Source organism: Mesoplodon mirus (assembly GCF_964341445.2).
Source record: "Mesoplodon mirus genome assembly, chromosome: 15".
In the NCBI taxonomy this organism is placed as follows: Eukaryota; Metazoa; Chordata; class Mammalia; order Artiodactyla; family Ziphiidae; genus Mesoplodon; species Mesoplodon mirus.
Window position 1 is genome coordinate 24,317,298 of NC_138991.1, and position 21,809 is coordinate 24,339,106.

General features: G+C 37.8%; 1 protein-coding gene across 7 annotated transcripts in view; it reads left to right on the forward strand.

Annotated features, from left to right (window-relative positions):
* The window catches only part of NCOA6 (nuclear receptor coactivator 6), a 106,802-nt gene that overhangs the window by 14,679 nt on the left and 70,314 nt on the right, over window positions 1-21,809 (forward strand). For 5 of the 7 annotated variants that reach the window (XM_082645577.1, XM_082645578.1, XM_082645579.1 and 2 more), the window contains exon 2: window positions 9,653-9,730. The exons of the other annotated variants lie outside the window; for them this stretch is intronic. The gene's annotated coding sequence lies outside the window, so the exon portion shown is untranslated. The remainder of the gene's footprint in view (window positions 1-9,652; window positions 9,731-21,809) is intronic. 7 annotated transcript variants of the gene reach the window in all.

The following is a 21,809-nucleotide window of genomic DNA, read 5'->3' on the forward strand; positions in this document are numbered from 1 at the left end:
ACCTGTTTATTATGCCATTGAATTTCTTCTCCTGATCAAAAAATTATCTCTTCTTCATTATTTAGGGATAAGATTATTTTAAGTAATCTCTCTTGAATTTTGAAAAAAATGTTCTTCTGGTTGTTCCAAGTCAGTTTGGATGCTCTATCTGTGTTTAAAAATAATAGTGTATTCATCTAATAACAGTTCTGTCTGCAGGTTTGCCGAGTGTATTCTGGGTCATCAGTAATAATGAAATGGTAGCTACAGGCTAGCTGTAGCTGAAAGCTGATCTAAGGACTCCAGTGTTTGATTTTAAAAGAAAGTGACAATTGTAAGAGCATAAAGCAAAAAAAAAAAGGGGGGGCCTGACAAAACTGTGAATGCACTTGACCCTCTGTATCCATGGGTTCCTCATCTGCATATTCAACCAACCAGGGATTGAAAACATTCCCCCCGAAAATTCCAGGAAGTTCCAAAGAGCAAAACTTGAATTTGTCAAGTTTTTGGAAACTATTTACATTGTATTTACAACTATTTACATATCATTTACATTGTGTTAGGTATTATAGGTAATCTAGAGATGACTTACAGTATATGGGTAGGATGTGCTGTTATATGCACATACTACAGCATTTTATATAAGGGACTTGAGCATCTGCAAATTTTGGTTTTGTGAGGCGGTCCTGGAATCAATCCCCCATGGATACCGAGGGATGACTCTTTGTTAAAACAGTGGAGAATAAGAAACACTGGCAGACTCTTATTTTTTTTTTTTTTACATAAACTCCATATAATTTATTTTCACTTCTCCATACATGAGGTCACAAGTGACAGAAAGAGACGAGCTTAAGCTTTTTTTTTAAAAAAAACAAAAAACCTTTAAAGCACAGCAGTGAGCACTGAGCAATTAGTGTGTGCCAGGCTCTATATTCCTTCTCTGCCTCCTCTTGTTTAACTGTTACATGAATCCTATGAAGTAGGCTATTCTCATATTTTTCCAATGATGAACCTGAAGCTTAGGGAAGTTAATTATCTGAAATTACTTGACTAGTGTGTGGTGAAGCTGAGATTTTAACTTCTGTATGATTCCAAAGCCATGCTCTTAGAAAGAAAATGACGAACATACATTTACATTATCTGTTCTAAGAAAAATTGTGTTCTTTAGTGTTAAAAATTATGAAAATCACTGAGAGTGTTTCTCCACAAATCTACTTATTATTATTGCCTCACCCTCCTTTTTTATTTATTTATTTTTATTAGTTTCTGCTTTATAACAAAGTGAACCAGTCATACATATACATCTGTTCCCACATCCCTTCCTTCATGCATCTCCCTGCCTCCCACCCTCCCCATCCCACCCCTCCAGGCGGTCACAAAGCACCGAGCTGATCTCCCTGTGCTCTGCAGCTGCTTCCCACTATCTATCTACCTTACGGGTTTGGTAGTGTATATATGTCCATGCCTCTCTTTCACTTTGTCACAGCTTACCCTTCCCCCTCCCTATATCCTCAAGTCCATTCTCAAGTAGGTCTGTGTCTTTATTCCTGTTTTACCCCTAGGTTCTTCATGACATTTTTTTTAAATTCCATATATATGTGTTAGCATACGGTATTTGTCTTTCTCTTTCTGACTTACTTCACTCTGTATGACAGACTCTAGGTCTATCCACCTCATTACAAATAGCTCAGTTTCGTTTCTTTTTATGGCTGAGTAATATTCCATTGCATATATGTGCCACATCTTTATCCATTCATCTGATGATGGACACTTAGGTTGTTTCCATCTCTGGGCTATTGTGAATAGAGCTGCAATGAACATTTTGGTACATGTCTCTTTTTGAATTATGGTTTTCTCAGGGTATATGCCTAGTAGTGGGATTGCTGGGTCATATGGTAGTTCTATTTTTAGTTTTTTAAGGAACCTCCATACGGTTCTCCATAGTGGCTGTACCAATTCACATTCCCACCAGCAGTGCAAGAGTGTTCCCTTTTCTCCACACCCTCTCCAGCATTTATTGTTTCTAGATTTCTTGATGGTGGCCATTCTGACCGGTGTGAGATGATATCTCATTGTAGTTTTGATTTGCATTTCTCTAATGATTAATGATGTTGAGCATTCTTTCATGTGTTTGTTGACAGCCTGTATATCTTCTTTGGAGAAATGCCTATTTAAGTCTTCTGCCCATTTTTGGATTGGGTTGTTTGTTTTTTTGCTATTGAGCTGCATGAGCTGTTTATAAATTTTGGAGATTAAACCTTTGTCAGTTGCTTCATTTGCAAATATTTTCTCCCATTCTGAGGGCTGTCTTTTGGTCTTGTTTATGGTTTCCTTTGCTGTGCAAAAGCTTTGAAGTTTCATTAGGTCCCATTTGTTTATCTTTGTTTTTATTTCCATTTCTCTGTGAGGTGGGTCCAAAAGGATCTTGCTGTGATTTATGTCATAGAGTATTCTGCCTATGTTTTCCTCTAAGAGTTTGATAGTCTCTGGCCTTACATTTAGGTCTTTAATCCATTTTGAGCTTATTTTTGTGTATGGTGTTAGGGAATGATCTAATCTCATACTTTTACATGTCCCTGTCCAGTTTTCCCACCACCACTTATTGAAGAGGCTGTCCTTTCTCCACTATACATTCCTGCCTCCTTTATCAAAGATAAGTTGACCATATGTGCGTGGGTTTATCTCTGGGCTTTCTATCCTGTTCCATTGATCTATCTTTCTGTTTTTGGGCCAGTACCACACTGTCTTGATTACTGTAGCTTTGTAGTATAGTCTGAAGTCAGGGAGCCTGATTCCTCCAGTTCCGTTTTTCGTTCTCAAGATTGCTTTGGCTATTCGGGGTCTTTTGTTTTTCCAAACAAATTTTGAAATTTTTTGTTCTAGTTCTGTGAAAAATGCCAGTGGTAGTTTGATAGGGATTGCATTGAATCTGTAGATTGCTTTGGGTAGTAGAGTCATTTTCACAATATTGATTCTTCCAATCCAGGAACATGGTATATCTCTCCATCTATTTGTATCATCTTTAATTTCTTTCATCAGTGTCTTATAATTTTCTGCATACAGGTCTTTTGTCTCCTTAGGTAGGTTTATTCCTAGATATTTTATTCTTTTTGTTGCAGTGGTAAATGGGAGTGTTTTCTTGATTTCACTTTCAGATTTTTCATCATTAGTGTACAGGAATGCCAGAGATTTCTGAGCATTAATTTTGTATCCTGCTACTTTACCAAATTCATTGATTAGCTCTAGTAGTTTTCTGGTAGCATCTTTAGGATTCTCTATGTATAGTATCATGTCATCTGCAAACAGTGACAGCTTTACTTCTTCTTTTCCAATTTGGATTCCTTTTATTTCCTTTTCTTCTCTGATTGCTGTGGCTAAAACTTCCAAAACTAGGTTGAATAAGAGTGGTGAGAGTGGGCAGCCTTGTCTTGTTCCTGATCTTAGTGGAAATGGTTTCAGTTTTTCACCATTGAGGACAATGTTGGCTGTGGGTTTGTCATATATGACCTTTATTATGTTGAGGAAAGTTCCCTCTATGCCTACTTTCTGCAGGGTTTTTTTTATCATAAATGGGTGTTGAATTTTGTCGAAAGCTTTCTCTGCATCTGTTGAGATGATCATATGGTTTTTCTTCTTCAATTTGTTAATATGGTGTATCACATTGATTGATTTGCATATATTGAAGAATCCTTGCATTCCTGGAATAAACCCCACTTGATCATGGTGTATGATCCTTTTAATGTGCTGTTGGATTCTGTTTGCTAGTATTTTGTTGAGGATTTTTGCATCTATGTTCATCAGTGATATTGGCCTGTAGTTTTCTTTCTTTGTGACATCCTTGCCTGGTTTTGGTATCAAGGTGATGGTGGCCTCGTAGAATGAGTTTGGGAGTGTTCCTTCCTCTGATATTGTTTGGAAGAGTTTGAGAAGGATGGGTGTTAGCTCTTCTCTAAATGTTTGATAGAATTCGCCTGTGAAGCCATCTGGTCCTGGGCTTTTGTTTGTTGGAAGATTTTTAATCAGAGTTTCAATTTCAGTGCTTGTGATTGGTCTATTCATATTTTCTATTTCTTCCTGAGTCAGTCTTGGCAGGTTGTGCATTTCTAAGAATTTGTCTATTTCTTCCAGGTTGTCCATTTTATTGGCATAGAGTTTCTTGTAGTAATCTCTCATGATCTTTTGTATTTCTGCAGTGTCAGTTGTTACTTCTCCTTTTTCATTTCTAATTCTATTGCTTTGAGTCTTCTCCCTTTTTTTCTTGATGAGTCTGGCTAATGGTTTGTCAATTTTGTTGATCTTCTCAGAGAACCAGCTTTTAGTTTTATTGATCTTTGCTATCGTTTCCTTCATTTCTTTTTCATTTATTTCTGATCTGATCTTTATGATTTCTTTCCTTCTGCTAACTTTGGGGGTTTTTTGTTCTTCTTTCTCTAATTGCTTTAGGTGCAGGGTCAGGTTGTTTACTCGAGATGTTTCCTGTTTCTTTTTTTTTTTGCGGTACGCGGGCCTCCCACTGCTGTGGCCTCTCCCGTTGCGGAGCACAGGCTCCGGACGCGCAGGCCCAGCGGCCATGGCTCACGGGCCCAGCCGCTCCGCGGCACATGGGATCCTCCCAGACCGGGGCACGAACCCGCATCCCCTGCATCGGCAGGCGGACTCTCAACCACTGCGCCACCAGGGAGGCCCTGTTTCCTGTTTCTTAAGGTGGGATTGTATTGCTATAAACTTCCCTCTTAGAACTGCTTTTGCTGCGTCCCATAGGTTTTGGGTCGTCGTGTCTCCATTGTCATTTGTTTCTAGGTATTTTTTTATTTCCTCTTTGATTTCTTCAGTGATCACTTCGTTATTGAGTAGTGTATTGTTTAGCCTCCATGTGTTTGTATTTTTTACAGATCTTTTCCTGTAATTGATGTCTAGTCTCATAGCATTGTGGTCAGAAAAGATACTTGATACAATTTCAATTTTCTTAAATTTACCAAGGCTTGATTTGTGACCCAAGATATGATCTATCCTGGAGAATGTTCCATGAGCACTTGAGAAAAATGTGTATTCTGTTGTTTTTGGATGGAATGTCCTATAAATATCAATTAAGTCCATCTTGTTTAATGTATCATTTAAAGCTTGTGTTTCCTGGGGCTTCCCTGGTGGCACAGTGGTTGAGAGTCCGCCTGCCGATGCAGGGGACACGGGTTCGTGCCTCGGTCCGGGAAGATCCCACATGCCGCGGAGCAGCTGGGCCCATGAGCCATGGCCGCTGGGCCTGCGCGTCCAGAGCCTGTGCTCTGCGGTGGAAGAGGCCACAACAGTAAGAGGCCCGCGTACCGCAAAAAAAAAAAAAAAAAAAAAAAAAATAAAGCTTGTGTTTCCTTATTTATTTTCATTTTGGATGATCTGTCCATTGGTGAAAGTGGGGTGTTAAAGTCCCCTACTATGAATGTGTTACTGTCGATTTCCCCTTTTATGGCTGTTAGTATTTGCCTTATGTATTGAGGTGCTCCTATGTTGGGTGCATAAATATTTACAATTGTTATATCTTCTTCTTGTATCGATCCGTTTATCATTATGTAGTGTCCTTCTTTGTCTCTTCTAATAGTCTTTATTTTAAAGTCTATTTTGTCTGATATAAGAATTGCTACTCCAGCTTTCTTTTGATTTCCATTTGCATGGAATATCTTTTTCCATCCCCTTACTTTCAATCTGTATGTGTCTCTAGGTCTGGCAGACTCTTAGAATGATGGCCTAAGGACTTTTGTAATTTAGAGCCCAGATTTCATGATTTAACAGTTTCTTGTTAGAAACTTAATAGAGAAAAAAAAGCCATTGTTCTCTCAAGTTGTCTTCAACACTTTCTTCAGGCAAGGCAACATTCATTATCATTATATAACCTGCTTTTCTAGTGCTTTTAAAATGAAGTATTTCTTTTGTAAAGAAGTGTCATACATGAAATGAAAAACTTCCCTACAACTAAGAAGCTTTGGACAAATTGTTTACTTGGGCCTTAATTTTTTTGTCTGTTCCATGGGGGTATTGGACCAGATGATTACCAAGGGACCTTTAATGGTGCTCAGTCTCATCAAGTTATATTTAGGGAATTTTTTAAAAATTACTTCCTAGATTGTAGGATTTGGTCAGCTTTTCAATGTCATTTGTATATTACAGCATGGGTTAAAAGATTGGAATTCCCCTTTTTTTTTTTGCCACTCTGTGCAGCATGCGGGATCTTAGCTCCCCAACCAGGGATTGAACCTGTGCCACCTGCATTGGGAGCGTGGAGTCTTAGCCATTGGACTGCCAGGGAAGTCCCCCTGCATTGTTTTTCGACTGAAGCTTTATTATGAATGAAAGAACGTGGTGGTTCACAATTAGAACATGACATATAAAGTAGTTTTTCTTTACCTTTTACTTTATCCATTTACTGTGGTATCTAACAAGATGGGAAAACTCTCATTGAACCTCTGACTTAATCTGTTAGTTTATATTGTACTCAATTAAAATTATTAACTACAGTTGACCCTTGAACAACACGGTCTGACTCTGCCAGTTCACTTATACGCAGATTTTTTTTTCAATAAATACATAGTACAGTACTACACATCCACAGTTAGTCGAATCCATGGATATAAAACCACAGATATGGAGGTAAAAAAAAAATTTTACTCAAATTTTTGAATGCTCCTGGGGTCAGAGCCCCTAACTCCTACGTTGTTCAAAGGTCAACTGTATATATCTGTGTTAGCATGAGTAGTTTTAGGGATTTCAAATTTTGCATTTCACAAATGTATTTTTTGTTTCTTATACTAAAATGTCAGGATTGAAATGAAGATTTAATGTTAATATTCCCTAATCTCTTAAATTGTCTATTATCCCTACCAAGAGCAAACCAGGGTTGTTACAGTAGTGAAATGCCAGTCTCCTTGACAGGTATTTTGTTGATCTTTTCAGGGCACTAAGCTTCTATGATTTGGCTGGAGGTTTGCATAAATTTTCCCTTGGGAACCCTGGACTTGGGAACAGGAAGCATGTAAGAGTTTTATAAGAATCTTATAAGAGGGTGTAGGGAGGATGGAATTGGATCTTAAATTAGTTGTGCCATAGCAAATTGTCTGTCACAGTTCACATTTAACTATTATTAATATACTTTAAAAAATGCCTTATCCTGAAACATTTAAGGCTATGTGGTTAAAAGGCCAACTTAATTTTTTTTTTTTTTTTTTGCGGTACGCGGGCCTCTCACTGTTGTGGCCTCTTCCGTTGCGGAGCATGGGCTCCGGACGCGCAGGCTCAGCGGCCAGGGCTCCCAGGCCCAGCCGCTCCGTGGCATGCGGGATCCTCCCAGACCGGGGCACGAACCCGTGTCCTCTGCATCGGCAGGCGGACTCCCAGCCACTGTGCCACCAGGGAAGCCCCAGCTTAATTTTTAAAATACTGTAAGTGTAATATCCAGATCTAGGCATTCATGAAAATATTATTTAAATTATCCTTTCCACAATTTTTTTGTTTTCTTATATAGTAACTTCAGGAGCAGGAAACTGTTTAGCAGAGTGCCTGGTACATAGTAGGTGGTTGGTAAGTGGAGGTTGAACAAATGCATCCATTGAAAGTATTCAAATTATAGTAGATTAGAAATTAAGAAAAAAGAAATTATGAGGGACTTTTTTTAAAAAGGAATTTTATTGATTGATGGATGGATTGATTGATTTTATTTGGTTGTGCCGGGTCTATTTGGTTGTGCTGGGTCTTAGTTGCAGCCGGCGGCCTCCTTAGTTGAGGCATGCAAACTCTTAGTTGTGGCATGCATGTGAGATCTAGTTCCCTGACCAAGGATCGAACGTGGTCCCCCTGCATTGGAGCACAGAGTCTTAACCACTGTGCTACCAGGGAAGTCCCTGTGAGGGACTTCTTTTTTTTTTCTTTTATAAATTTATTTATTTTATTTTATTTATTTTTGGCTGTGTTGGGTCTTTGTTGCTACGCACAGGCTTTCTCTAGTTGTGGTGAGCGGAGGCTACTATTCGTTGTGCACGGGTTTCTCATTGCAGTGGTTTCTCTTGTTGCAGAGCATGGGCTCTAAACGCGCAGGCTTCAGTAGTTGTGGCCCACGGGCTCAGTAGTAGTGGCGTACGGGCTTAGTGCTCCGTGGCATGTGGGATCTTCCTGGACCAGGGCTTGAACCCGTGTCCCCTCCATTGGCAGGCAGATTCTTAACCACTGTGCCACCAGGGAAGCCCCCTGTGAGGGACTTCTTTACACATATATTTTCTATTTAAAAAATAGCTTGTGTTCTGTAAGTCTGAAATGATTTCAAAATATAAAGTTAAACTCATGCAGAAAAGCCTCATGGCGGTGGTGGTAAAGTATCAAGGGTATTGTTATTAGCCATATTTGAGAGGGAGATGTCTTGCACCTAGACAACAAATCTGGGAGATTTGTATTTGATACAAGCTGAAGAATATGCTTGTGTTTATGAATCAGATGCCAGAGGAATTCTAGGATTCTTATTTTACAAAGCTACTTAAAACATTTGAGTAGAGATATTATTTGCTAATGTGAAAGCATATAGAAAATAATTAAATTTCCTGATAAACAGTCCTTGAGTTTTCTTAAATCTAGAAGGAACCTGTGATTCTCTTTAGCTCTAGCTTAGTGATCCATCCTCTCATTTTATAATTTAGGAGTCTTAGGCACAGAGAGATTGTACCCTGCTCCAAATCATACAACTTTATGAGAAGGTCACAACTAGAACTTGGGGCACACTCATCCTGCCATGCTCAGCCTAGCTCTTTTTCCTTTCTGTCAACCTGTGTTTCATTATTATAAATAATGCTAGTCTGTTCTCAAGATTTATTCAGTTAATTTTACTACTAATCATTTGACATTTGTATTGAAGCATAAAAAATGGATACTGCAATTAGGAAATCATTGGATGAGCATTAGACTTTATTTAATTTCCTTATATGGATGGTGCAACAGCTGCGGTGGCGCACAGTTGTGAACCCAGGACGTCCGTGTTTTCCATTTATTTGTTTACTTGTTTGTTTTTTGCAGTAGTTTCATGTAATAAAATTTTTTTTCAGAGAATAAGGAGAGTAAATGTTAAATTTAAAAGTTTAATATTATTAGCATATTTACAGTTTTACAACAGAAAGAGTAGGAAAATTACAAGAAGGACTAAGTCTGTAGCTAACTACATATGTGACCTGGGGCAAATCATGTAACTAGGGCAAATCATGTAAAAGAGGTTTACTAATCTCTGTGGGACTGTTTTCTGCTACCTTCTTAATTAGAATTCTTTAGGGGTTCTGCCCAGGACAAATGTATCTGTTTTTTGATATTTGTTACTTGAAGTATAACACACATAATGCAAAGTGCACAAATCATAAGGATAATGAATTATAAAAAGAACACACTTGTATGACCACTGCTGTTGTATTTTGAAAAAGCTTCCTTGGTGATTATGATAAGCTTTCCTTTAAAAGAAATCACTGGACTTGAGGCTGTAGGTAATCTCATGTCTTTTACAACTCTTTCTAGAGTGAAATTAACAGAAACAGTGATAAAAGGAATTTGGCCAGTCACAAAAATTTGCTTTGAATAGGTTTATTGGGATTATATATTAAGTCTTGTCTTCTGATGTTTTTCTTCTTCCTCTTTGCCCTTTTTCCTTTCTGTCTAGGTCCTGGATGGAATGGAGAGGGGTCCTACTCAACTTCTGACTATCTTTTCTGAGAGTGGTCAGAGAGTTCTTAAACAGGTCTGTTGATTCTGTAGTACACAAATGCAAGTTTGAGTTATAAAAGACTTGGTTTCAGCCTAAACAAAGAATTGAATTAGGAAGTAGACTTTTTAAAAAAGAAGCCATTTTGATCTCAGTGTCCGTACAGTATTTTACTTTGGCAAGCTGCATTTGGCATGTGGATTGGACCCAAAGTGACTGAATTAAATGATCTGCTTAATATAAAAGCAGTTGTTATGTCTTTATCAGTTATGTTGAATATATATAATATGGCAGAATTCTTTATTGGTTCCATGGAAAGTACCAGGAAAAGATGAAAAGGTGAATATCTCAGTTGTCTATGATTCTGGTGGGTTATGGAGGCGTGGATAAATCCAAGAAGGAAAATAATTATACTGCCCTCTTTCTAATGTTCTCAGAATTCATAACACTGGGGAAAAACAATCAAAGCTACCTTCACTTGCATATCTCTGGTTAAGGGAAGGGCAAGTATATATGGGTTTTGTTTGTTTTCTTTTCTTTTACCTCTGTCTGCATCACCGTGAATGAACTTTATCATTATTCAGACAGATAAAAACTCAAGCTTAGTGATTTCCCAAACTTGTCTTTACATTGGAATCACCTATGGAGCTTTGCAAAGTACTGATGTCTTTGTTCCCCCTCCCCACCCCCACCCCCCCACCCTAGATTGTGATTTAATTGGCCTGGGGGTATGGCCTGGGAATTTTTAAAAGATCCCAAGGTAATTCTAAAGTGCCGCCACGTTTGGGAATCACTGTTCTAGCTAGTTAAAGCAGATCTGGCCACTACGCACCTTGTGACTTTTTTTGCGTAAATATTTGGATAAATATATAAATAAGGGATAAATATTTTGTTTTAGAATCCTGTACTTTAAACCTAAATTCTTACTAGAATGAAAGCTCTGTAAAAGCAGGTACCATGTCTATATTTTTTTCACCATTATATCTTTAGCATTTAGAACAATAACTGACATGTGCTGTATGCTTAAATATTTGTTGAATGAATGGATGAACCTGTTAGTCTCTAGTGAGCTGAGAGTATGCTTTTACCTAATACTCGAGTGGTTTGAGATATAGAGTGGGGTGGTGGTGGTAGTGAAGAGCCCAGCCTCTGACTAATTGACTGGGCTCCAGTCACAGCTCTGTCACTTACTAGCTGTAAAACCTTAAGCAAGTTACTTCTCTAATACCTCAGTGTCCTCATTTGTACAATGGGGGTAATAGAATCTATTACATGGGGTTTTGGGGGGAACTAATTGAGTTAATAATACAAAGTGTTTAGAACAGTGCCTTGCACATAATAGTGTTCTGTAACTTTTAGCTACTGTAGAATTCAAGACACTCCAGATTCTCTGTAGTTTGAGTAATTTAAATATAGAGTGTTGTATGGGGGCTAAGGTAGAATAAGGGAATCAGCTGCATTAGATGTAGTTAAAGAAGACTTGACAAAGAAGGTTATTATTATTATTATTTTCAACTTAATGAGGTATAATTTACATACAGTAAACTGCACCATTTAAAAGTGAAACATGTTTCAGTGAATTTTGACAGATGTACTTATTAGTTTACAGTATTTATTATGAAACACCTGTCACAACCAAGATACAGAAAATTTCCATCTTCCTAAGAAGTTCCTTATATTCCTTGCAGTCTGTCCCTCCTAGCCCCTCCACCTGTATATTGCTTTGCATTTTCTAGAACTTTATGTAAATGCATTGATACATTATGTTATGTTATGTTAACATTCTGTTATGAGTCTAGCTTCTTTCACTCAGCAGAATGATTTTTTGTAATGAAAATGACTAACATTTATTGAGCATTTAATACATGCCAGATATGGCTCTAAATTTCTTTTTTCTTTTTTTTTTATTATAGCTGGTGTTTATTGAGCTTTTATAGTGGGCCAGCATTAGTCTAAATATTTTATTTTATTTTATTTTTCAGCAGAATGATTTTGATATTTATCCATGTTGTTGCATGTGTCAGTGGTTCGTTCCTTTTGAATGAGGAGGAGTGTTTTGTTGTATGGGTATACCATGCTTGTTTATCTGTTCACCTGTGCTAGACAGTTGAGTTGTTTCCAGTATTTGATGATTGTGAATAAAGCTACTGTAAGCATTTTTGTGCAAGTCATTGTATATATTTTCACTTATTCTGGAGTAAATCCCTAACAGTTGTACTGCTAGGTTGTATGGTATATCTAACTTGTTAAGAAACTGCCAAATAATTTAAAAAGAAGTGAATGTTCAGCAGGATTTCCAGGGAGGGTGAATTAGTTATCTATTATTGCATAACAAATTACCACAGATTTAGCTGCTTAAAACAACACACATTTGTTAGGGCACAGTTTCCATGGGTCAGGAATCTGGCTTAGGTGGGCCCTCTGTTTCAGGGTCTCTCACAGGCAGCAGTCGAGGTGTCAGCCAGGACTGGAGTCTCATCTCAGTGACTGAAGAAGGATTTCCTCTAAGCTTACTTGGTTGTTGGCAGAATTAACTTCCTCAAGGGATGTTGGATTTAAGGCCTTGGTTTCTCACTGGCTACTGGTTGTCAGTTCCTTGCCTTGTAGCCTCTCCAACATGGCAAGCTGAGAAGGCAGTAGAGTCTCCTAGGGAGATGGAAGTCTCATTCTTTTATAACCTAATCATGGAAGTGCTATCCCATCACCTTTGCTGTATTTTTTTGGCTAGAAGTAAGTCACTAGGCCATCCCTCAGGGGGAGGAGGGGGCAGGGGAGATTACACTAGGGCATGAATACCAGGAGGCTGGGATAATTGGTGGCCATATTAGAAGTCTATCTACCACAGAAGACATGGCTTAGTGCCAGGCTGGGACTAAATGGGACATTAAAAAGAGTGGTGGTGGTGAGGAGTAGTTTGTGAAATTTTCTTTACCTTCCCTGTATCAAACTATATCTCTTTCTTCCTTCTGTCTTTCACATCAGCTTCTTTCCCCTTCAAGAGCAGATACATAACACAAAGATCATTCTCACAATGAGATTTTAATCTTGAGTGGGTTTTTTGTGTGTGTGTGCATGCCTGTGTATGTGTGTGTGTGTGTGTGTGTATTTAAAGATTCAATTAAGGCCTCTCCCTGTATCATTTAGTGTTTATATACATATGTATTTTTTAAAAAAACATTTTGTCGTGGAAATTGAGACAGATATGAAAGGAGAATACTATCATGAACCCCCGTGTACCTTTCACCCAGCTTCAACAATTTATTTTTTACTAATCTTATATCTATAATTTACATACAGTAAGATGCACTAATTTTATGCATACAGTTTTCATTTGAACAGATGTATATATCCCCACAATCAAGATATGGACCATTTTCACTCCAAAGGTACCTCATCCCTGTGTAATCAGTCCCCACCCCAGTCTCAGGCAAGTACCCATCTGATGTCTGTTACTGTAGGTTGGTTTTGCCTGTTCTAGAATATCATAGAAATATTCTTTTGATCACCGTGAAGTTTTTGAGATTCATTCACGTTGTTGCACGTATCAGCAGTTCAGAGTTCTTCAGACTTGGCACTGTGGACATTTTGGACAGGATAATTCTTTGTCTTGGAGACTGTCCTGTGCATTGTGGGTTATTTAGCAACATTTCTGACCACTATCCACTAGAAGCCATTAGCACTCCCCTCCCCATTTGTAACAATCAGAAATATCTCCAGACGTTGCCAGATGTCCAATAGGGGACAAAATCCCCTCCCTATACTGGTTGAGAATCCTTTCAGTAGTTGATCCTGTTTATTATTTGGCAGTGTTCTCTTGTAGGGATATACTTCAGTTTATCCATTTACTAACTGATAGACATTTGATTTGTTTCGTTTACTTTCAGTTGAGGCTATTGTAAATAAAGTTGCTATTAATTTTCATAGGCAAGTATTTGTGTAGTCATGTTTTCATTTATTTGGGGTAAATACCTAGGAGTGAGATTGCTGGGTCTTATGATAAGAAACTTTATAACTTTAAACTGCCAAACTGTTTGTACCTTTTTACATTCCCACCATATGAGAGTTCCAGTTGCTCTGCATCTTTGTCAACATTTGATATTATCATTCTTTTTAATTTTAGCCATTATAGCAGCTGTAGCTTTAATTTGCATTCTCCTGATGATCAATAATGTTGAACATCTTTTCGTGTGCTTATTGTAATGTATCTGTTCAAACCTTTTGCCCATTTTTTATTGGGTTGTTTGTCTTATTATTGAGTTGCCTTTGTCTTTTTCCCAACATGCGTACAAACATTAAGAAAATTGAAATAATGAATCAGTTTTATATACTTCTTATATTTAAAATGTGAACATTTCCCATGATGTCAAGTATTCCTGAAAACATGAATTTTAATGGAGAAGCAGAAAAAAAAAAAAATGGAGAAGCAGTATCTGAGTACATTTAAATTGATTAACCACTTCTGCTCTAGAGCCTTGAGCTAACTTCCAGTTTTTCACTATTATTAATATTTTGATAAACACCTTCAAATATAAATCTTTAACCACATCTCTCATTATTTATTGAGTTAGATTCCTAGAGGTTAGGATTAGTTATGATGTTAAGGAAAATGAACATGTATAAGCAAAATATGAATGTTAATCTATTTAATTGTACCTTTGCCACATTTGAGTATTTCATTTTAAAGATATTTGCCATTTGATGTTGGAAGAAAGGCATATTTCATCTTCTTTTTTTGATTACTTATGAAATGAAAAAACTTTTCATATATTTATTGATGATTTTTATTTCTAATTTTATAAATTTTCCATTTGGGGGGCCAATTTTTCTGTTGGGATGTTAATGTTTTCCTTAATTTTTAAGAGTACTTTAATGTTAAGTTTATTAAGCTTTTGTTATTTACAAATATAATTCCCAACTTGTATTTTGCCTTTTTGCTCTTGTGTACTTTGTCCTGCAAAATTTTAAAAATAATAATGAAATTATATGATAAAATCTATATTTTGCTTTAGCTCTTCAGTCTGTGAAATGATAAATATACTATATATGAATATATAACCAGCCTGTGATTATAGTTTTATGATTTTATTTTTTATATTTAACTTTCACTTTTTTTTGGCCGCACCACGCAGCACGTGGGATCATAGTTCCCAGACCAGGGATCGAACCCACGTCCCCTGCAGTGGAAACACGGAGTCTTAACCAGTGGCCTGCCAGAGAAGTCCCTGTATTTAACTTTTTAGTCAGAATTTTTTAGTATACATTGTTGATAAGGTCTGAATGTTTGTGTTCCCCCAAAATTTGTATGTCAAATTCATAATGCCCAATATGATGGTATTAGAAGGTGGGCCTTTTGGGAGGTGCTTAGGTCATAAGGGTGGAGCCTTCATGCAGTCATGAATGGGATTAGTGCTCTTATAAGAGAGATCACACAGAGCTCCCTAGCCCCTTCCACCACATGAGGACACAGCAAGAAGTTGGCAGATTGTAACCCAACCACGCTGGCACAGTGATCTTGGACTTCTCAGCTTCCAGAACTATGAGAAATAAATTTCTGTTGTTTATAAGTCATCCAGTTTATGGAATTTTGTTATAGCAGCTCGGACAGACTAGGACAATTATGAAGTGAGAATTCTTTTTTTTTTTTTTTTTTTTTTGGTTGCACCGTGGCAGCATGCGGAACTTCCCCAACCAGGGATCGAACCTGTGCCCCTGCAGTGGAAGCACGGAGTCTTAACCACTGGATCACCAGGGAAGTCCTGAAGTGAGAACTTATAAATTTTTTTCCAAATACTCAACCAGTTTGTCCCAACTACAAAACAAAGTCATCTCCTGTAAAGAAATATGACACAACATCCATTAATGAACAATCAGAAGAGAACTAAATAAAAAGAAAAGTCACCTACAGCAACCCACAAAATGGAAGACAATATTTGTAAATCATATATCTGAAAAGGAATTTATATCTAAAATTTATCAAGAACTCTTACAATTCAGTAATAAAAAGACAAACATCCTAATTTAAAAATTGGCAAAGGATTTGAATAGATATTTCCCCAAAGAAATTATGCCAGTGGCCAGTAAACATGAAAATATGCTCAACACCTTTAGCCATCAGGGAAATGCAAATCAAAACCACAATGAGATACAATTTCACACCCACTAGGATGGCTATAATCAGAAGGATAACAAATGTTGGTGAGGATGTGGAGAAATTGGAACCCTTGTATACTGCTGATGGGAATGGAAAATGGTGTAACTCCTTTGGAAAACAGTCTGGCAATTCCTCGAAAGGTTAAGTATAGAGATAACATATAACCCAGCAATTTCACTTCTAGGTATATATATACACCCAAGAGAAATGAAGACATATCTCCACACCAAAACTTGTACACAAATATTCATAGCAGCATTATTCATAATAATGAATGGTGGAAACAACCCAAATGTCTATTAACTGATGAATGAATGAATGAATGAATGAATGAATATGGTATTTCCATACAAAGGGATATTATTTGGTAATTAAAAAAATGAAGTACTGTTACTTGCTACAACACCTTGGAGAAATGAAGCCAAGTGAAAGAATCTAGTCACAAAAGGCCACTTATTTTATAGTTCTTATTGTATGAGGTATCTAGAATAGACCAGTGTTGCTTGACCTAGTCTAAAACTCTATCATTTAATGGGGGGGAGGGGTAACCCATTAAATTAATGACAGAGCATTTTAGCAGAATTGTTCATAGTACTCAAATGAAGATGATGGTGACTGATAATAGTTCATCTTGATTTTGTACCTTCCTTTTGAATAATCATTTTTTAAAAATAACATTTGGTGCTAATTTGTAACAATTATTTAGACTTAGCCCTATGTTTAACTGATTTCATTTCTTGCTTCCTATTCTCAAGGTCTTTGTTTTTGGTTAATTATTATTCAGATAATATTTTTGTGAAAAGTACATGATTGGTATACATCTGAAAGTATCATTATATTGAGTTCACACTGAATGACAATTTGGTGGGGGAGGGAGCAGGATTATTAGGTCATATTATTTTTTCCACTGTTAATTCTTTAATATTTTGCCATTATCTTGTGGTCTTGCAAAGCAAAAATCTGTGGCCAGACCGAATTTTGGTCCTCTGTGTATGACTTGTTTTTTCCTTCTTGAGTGATTTGGGTCATTTTCTTTATCCTTGAAATCTGAAAATTTCACTACAACAAATCCAGTTGTCACTATCTTTTTAGTAATTTTGCCTGGTGTTTTGTAAGCTCTTTAGAGCTGGAGATGCAGATTCTTTGACTCAGGAAAGTCTACATTTCCTTTTTAAAAAATCTTTATTATTTCTGTCCATTTGTTTCAGGGATAACAAATTATTTGAAGTTTATTTCTCTCTTCTGTCCTTGTCAATCCTCTCTCATACTTTTCATTACTTTGTCCTTTCCTTCTCCATTCTGGAAGAATTTCTCAGATTTGTTGTCTCCACATTTCTAATTAAGTATTCTGCTCTTTACTTTTTCTAGTAAAGATTTGAATTCTGTTACAGAATATTTGTAGTTTGTACCTTTCTTTTCCCCCTGTCTTATTTCTGCCTGCATCTCAACTAGTTCTTTTCATTTCTGCCTGTGAACTTTGAACTCTTATTTCAGTGTGTTTTATCAAATTTGTTGAGAGTAATGTAGTTGATTTCTAAAATTTAACCTGTTGCTCCTTATATATTCATTTTCTGAATTACAGATGCAGAGTTTCTCTTCTTTTATGTTACAGAATGTTTTTCTATCTCTCCCCTCAATTATTCTTCCTTGAATAAGGAGAGGGGTATCCAGGTCTGGTATGTGCCAAATAGGGTAGACAGTTTCCTTCATTGGCTATTTGGTAGCTGTAGGAATTCTCCTATCAGATGTTAAACTAAAGGACTAACTGATGCACATAGTTTCTGAATACTTTCTAATGTCCAGCAGTCATTTATGTGTTTCCTACTGGGTTGAGCAGGGGAAAGCCCGTCCTCTGACGTAGAAATTTGACTTTGGAAAAGAGGATTTGTTTTTTGATCATTTGAAGCCTAGGCTGCAATAACTGTGGTTTCCAGAATGTAATGCTCCCAGGGCTTTTGCTCTCTCAGCCCTTTCTGCAATTGCTTTCAAATCTCAGGGTGTATGCACTACTTTGTATGTTATAGAATCTGAAGTAGAGAAGGAAGGCTGTGGGCATGTAATAGCCCTGACCATACTAAGTGAGTCTCTCACAGTAGGGTGATGTGACTTACCACTGCCATTGCTGCCTCTGGAGAAAGCTGTTTTGGAGCAGGTAGTTGGAGGAGGTTAGTTAACAATCTGTTACCTTCCTGCTGGCTCTACTGTATCTAAAGCCCCATTCCTGCCAGCTCTTTGGCAGAAAAGTCATCTATGAGTCCAACAGTTCTTTGAGCAGCAGTCTTAGTTTCCAGTGCTGTTGATAACTTTGACTCTTAGTGTTTCCTTAAGTATATCAATGAAAAATTAGGGTGGAGGTGATGATAGAGATGAACCAGGCATTGTTAGGTAGCCTCCATTTTAGCTCCCAGCTTGGTGTTAACTTTCTGAAAGAAGGAAGATGAGAGAAGAGTGTGGAGAATAGCCACTAATGGAAGAAGGAAGAGTTAAAGATCTTGTACCAGATGAGTTCCAGTTTCTCAGGGAAATATGATAACATTGAAATCAAAGAGCCAAGGTTTAAAATAGTCTTGGTTAATCTTTGTTTTAAAGTCTATTTTGTTTGATACAAGTATTGCTACCCCAGCTTTCTTTTTGTTTCCATTTACAAGGAATACCTTATTCATCCCCTCATGTTCAGTCTGTGTGTGTCTTTAGATCATGAGTCTTTTGTAGGCAGTATGTATACGGGTGTTGTTCTTGTATCTGTTCAGCCACTCTTTGTCTTTTGAGCATTTAGTCCATTTACATTTAATCATTAATAGTATGTACTTACCGCCATTTTGTTAATTGTTTTCTGGTTGTTTCTATAGTTCTTTTTAGTTCCTTCTTTATTTCGCTCTCTTCCCTTATGATTTGATGATTATCTTTAGTGTTATGTTTGGATTCCTTTCTATTTTATATGTGTATATTACAGATTTTTGTTTTATGGTTACCGTGAGGTTCATATACAGCTATATATGTGCGTGTGCATTATTTTAATTTCAAACACATTCTAACAACCCTGCACTTTTACTCCCCCCAACCACGTTTAATGTTTTGGCATCATATTTTACCTCTTTTTGTTTTGCGTATCCCTTAACTACTTATTGTGGATAGAGATGATTTTAGTACTATTACCTTTTAACCTTCATACTAGCTTTATAACTGGTTGATCTACCTTGACTGTATGTTTTCCTTTATAAATGAGGGTTTTTTGTTGTTGTTTTGTTTTTTTGCCATGCCACACAGTGTGTGGGATCTTAGTAGTCTGCTGACCAGGGATCGAACCCGTGCATTCTGCAGTGGAGGTGTGGAGTCCTAACCACTGGATCGTCAGGGAATTCCCCATAATTTTGATATTTCTAGTTGTGGTCTTTTCTTTTCCTTTTAGAGAAGTCCTTTTAACATTTCTTGTAAAGCCGGTTTAGTGGTGCTAAACTTTTAGCTTTTGCTTATCTGCAAAGCTGTTTATCTCTCCTTCAAATCTGAACGATAGCCTTGCTGGGTAGACTATTCTTGGTTGTAGGTTTTTTTCCTTTCATCACTTTGATTATATCGTGCCACTTGCTTCTGGCCTGTATAGTTTCTGCTGAAAAGTCAGCTAGCTCATGGTCCTATGAGAGTTCCTTTGTATGTAACTAATTGTTCTTTCTCTTGCTGCTTTTTTTTCTTTTTTTAGCCATGCAGTGTGGCTTGCGAAATATCAGTTCCCCAACCAGGGATTGAACCCTGGCCACGGCAGTGAAAGAGCCAAATCCTAACCACTAGACCACCAGGGAACTCCCAACTCTTGCTGCTTTTAAGATTCTATCTTTGGGGAGGGATATGGGAACAGATGTATATGTATAACTGATTCACTTTGTTATAAAGCAGAAACTAACACACCATTGTAAAGCAATTATACTCCAAAAAAGTTGTAAAAAAAAAAGATTTTATCTTTAATTTTTGACATTTTAATTATAATTTGTCTTGGTGTGGACCTCTTTGGGTTCATCTTGTTTGGGACTCTCTGTATTTCCTAGATGTGGATGTCTATGTCCTTTCCCAGGTTAGGGAAGTTTTCAACTATTATTTTTCAAATAAATTCTCTACCCTTTTCTGTCTTCTCCTTCTTGGGCCTCTAAACTGCAAATGTTAATATGCTTGAAGTTTTCCCAGAGGTCTCTCAAGCTAGCCTCATTTTTCTAAATTCTTTTTTCTGTTCAGCTTGTATAATTTCCACTGCTCTGACTTCCAGTTTGCTCATCCATTCCTCTGTATCATCTAATCTACTCTTGATTACGTCTGGTGTATTTTTTCAGTTATTGTGTCCTTCAGCTCTGTTTGGTTCTTCTTTATATTTTCTGACTCTGTTAAGTTTCTCACTTTGTTCATTCATTCTCCCAAGTTTGTTGAGCATCTTATGATAATTGCCTTGCTTTGTCAGGTAGATTGCATATCTCCACTTGGTTTAGTTCTTCTTCTTTGGTTTTGTCTTTTTCCTTTGTTTGGAACATATTCCTCTGTCTCCTTGTTTTGCCTAAACTTCTGTTTATTTCTGTGTATTAGGTAGGTCAGTTACATTTCCCAATTTTGGAGACATGCCCTTATGTAGGAGATGTCCTATGGGGCCCAGCAGCATACTACCCTCTGGTCACTAGAGCTATATACTCTTGGGGTGCCCACTGTGTGGGCTGTGTGGGTCATTCTTTTGTGGCGGGGCCAAGTACTGTGGACATGCTGGTAGGCAGGGCTGGCTCCCAGCCTAGTTGGCTGCCAGGTCCTGCCTCATGGGGTGGCTGCCAACCCACTGGTGGTGGGGCTGGGTCCTGGTGCAACTGGCTACAGGGCCCCAGGGGTCTCTGGGCTGGTGTTGGCCCATGGGTGGGAGGGGCCAGATCCCTAGGGGGCTGAGGCTGGTGTTGGCCCGCTGGTGGGTGGGAAAGCCCCTGGCACTAATAGGCTAGAGGGAGTACTCCAAAATGGCTCTTGCCAGCACCAGTGTCCTCATGGTTAAAACAAGCTCCCCCATATGGCTGCTGCCAATGTCTGTGTCCCAGGTGGTGCCCCAGTTGATGCCTACCTCTCCAGGAGGCTGTCCAAGATTAGCAAGTGGTTCTGACCCAGGCTCCTTTCAAGTTACTGCCTCTGTGCTTGGAGAGCATGTGAGATTTGGCATGCACCCTTTAAGAGCAGAGTCTCTGTTTCCTATAGCTTTCTAGCTCTTCTGTACATAAGCCCTGCTGGCCTTCAAAGCCAGGTATTCTGGGGGCTCATCTTCCCTGTGCAGAATCCCTGGGCTGGGGATCCTGATGTGGTTCTTTAACCCCTCGCTCCTTCGGGAGAACTTATGCAATTGTGATTTTCTTATCCTTTGTGGGTTGCCTACCTGGGGGTATGGGTTGTTTTTTTGTGTGTGTGTTGTTTTTTTATTAGCTCTTTATTTATTTATTTATAATTGCTTTATTTATAATTTTATTTATTTATAATTGCTTCACAGTACTGTGTTAGTTTCTGTTGTACAACAAAGTGAATCAGCCATATGCATACACATGTCCCCATATCCCCTCCCACTTGAGCCTCCCTCCCATCCTCCCTATCCCACCCCTCTAGGTCATCGCAAAGCACCGAACCGATCTCCCTGTGCTATGCTTCTGCTTCCCACCAGCCAACTATTTTACATTTGGTAGTGTATATATGCCGATACTACTCTCACTTTGCCCCAGCTTCACCCTCCCACCCCATGTCATTAAGTCCATTCTCTATGTCTACCTCTTTATTCCTGCCCTGCAACTAGCCATTTTTTTTTTAGATTCCATATATATGCGTTAGCATACAATATTTGTTTTTCTGACTTACTTCACTCTGTATGACAGACTCTAGATCCATCCACATCACTACAAACAACTCAATTTTGTTTCTTTTTATGGCTGAGTAATGCTCCATTGTATATTTGTGCCACATCTT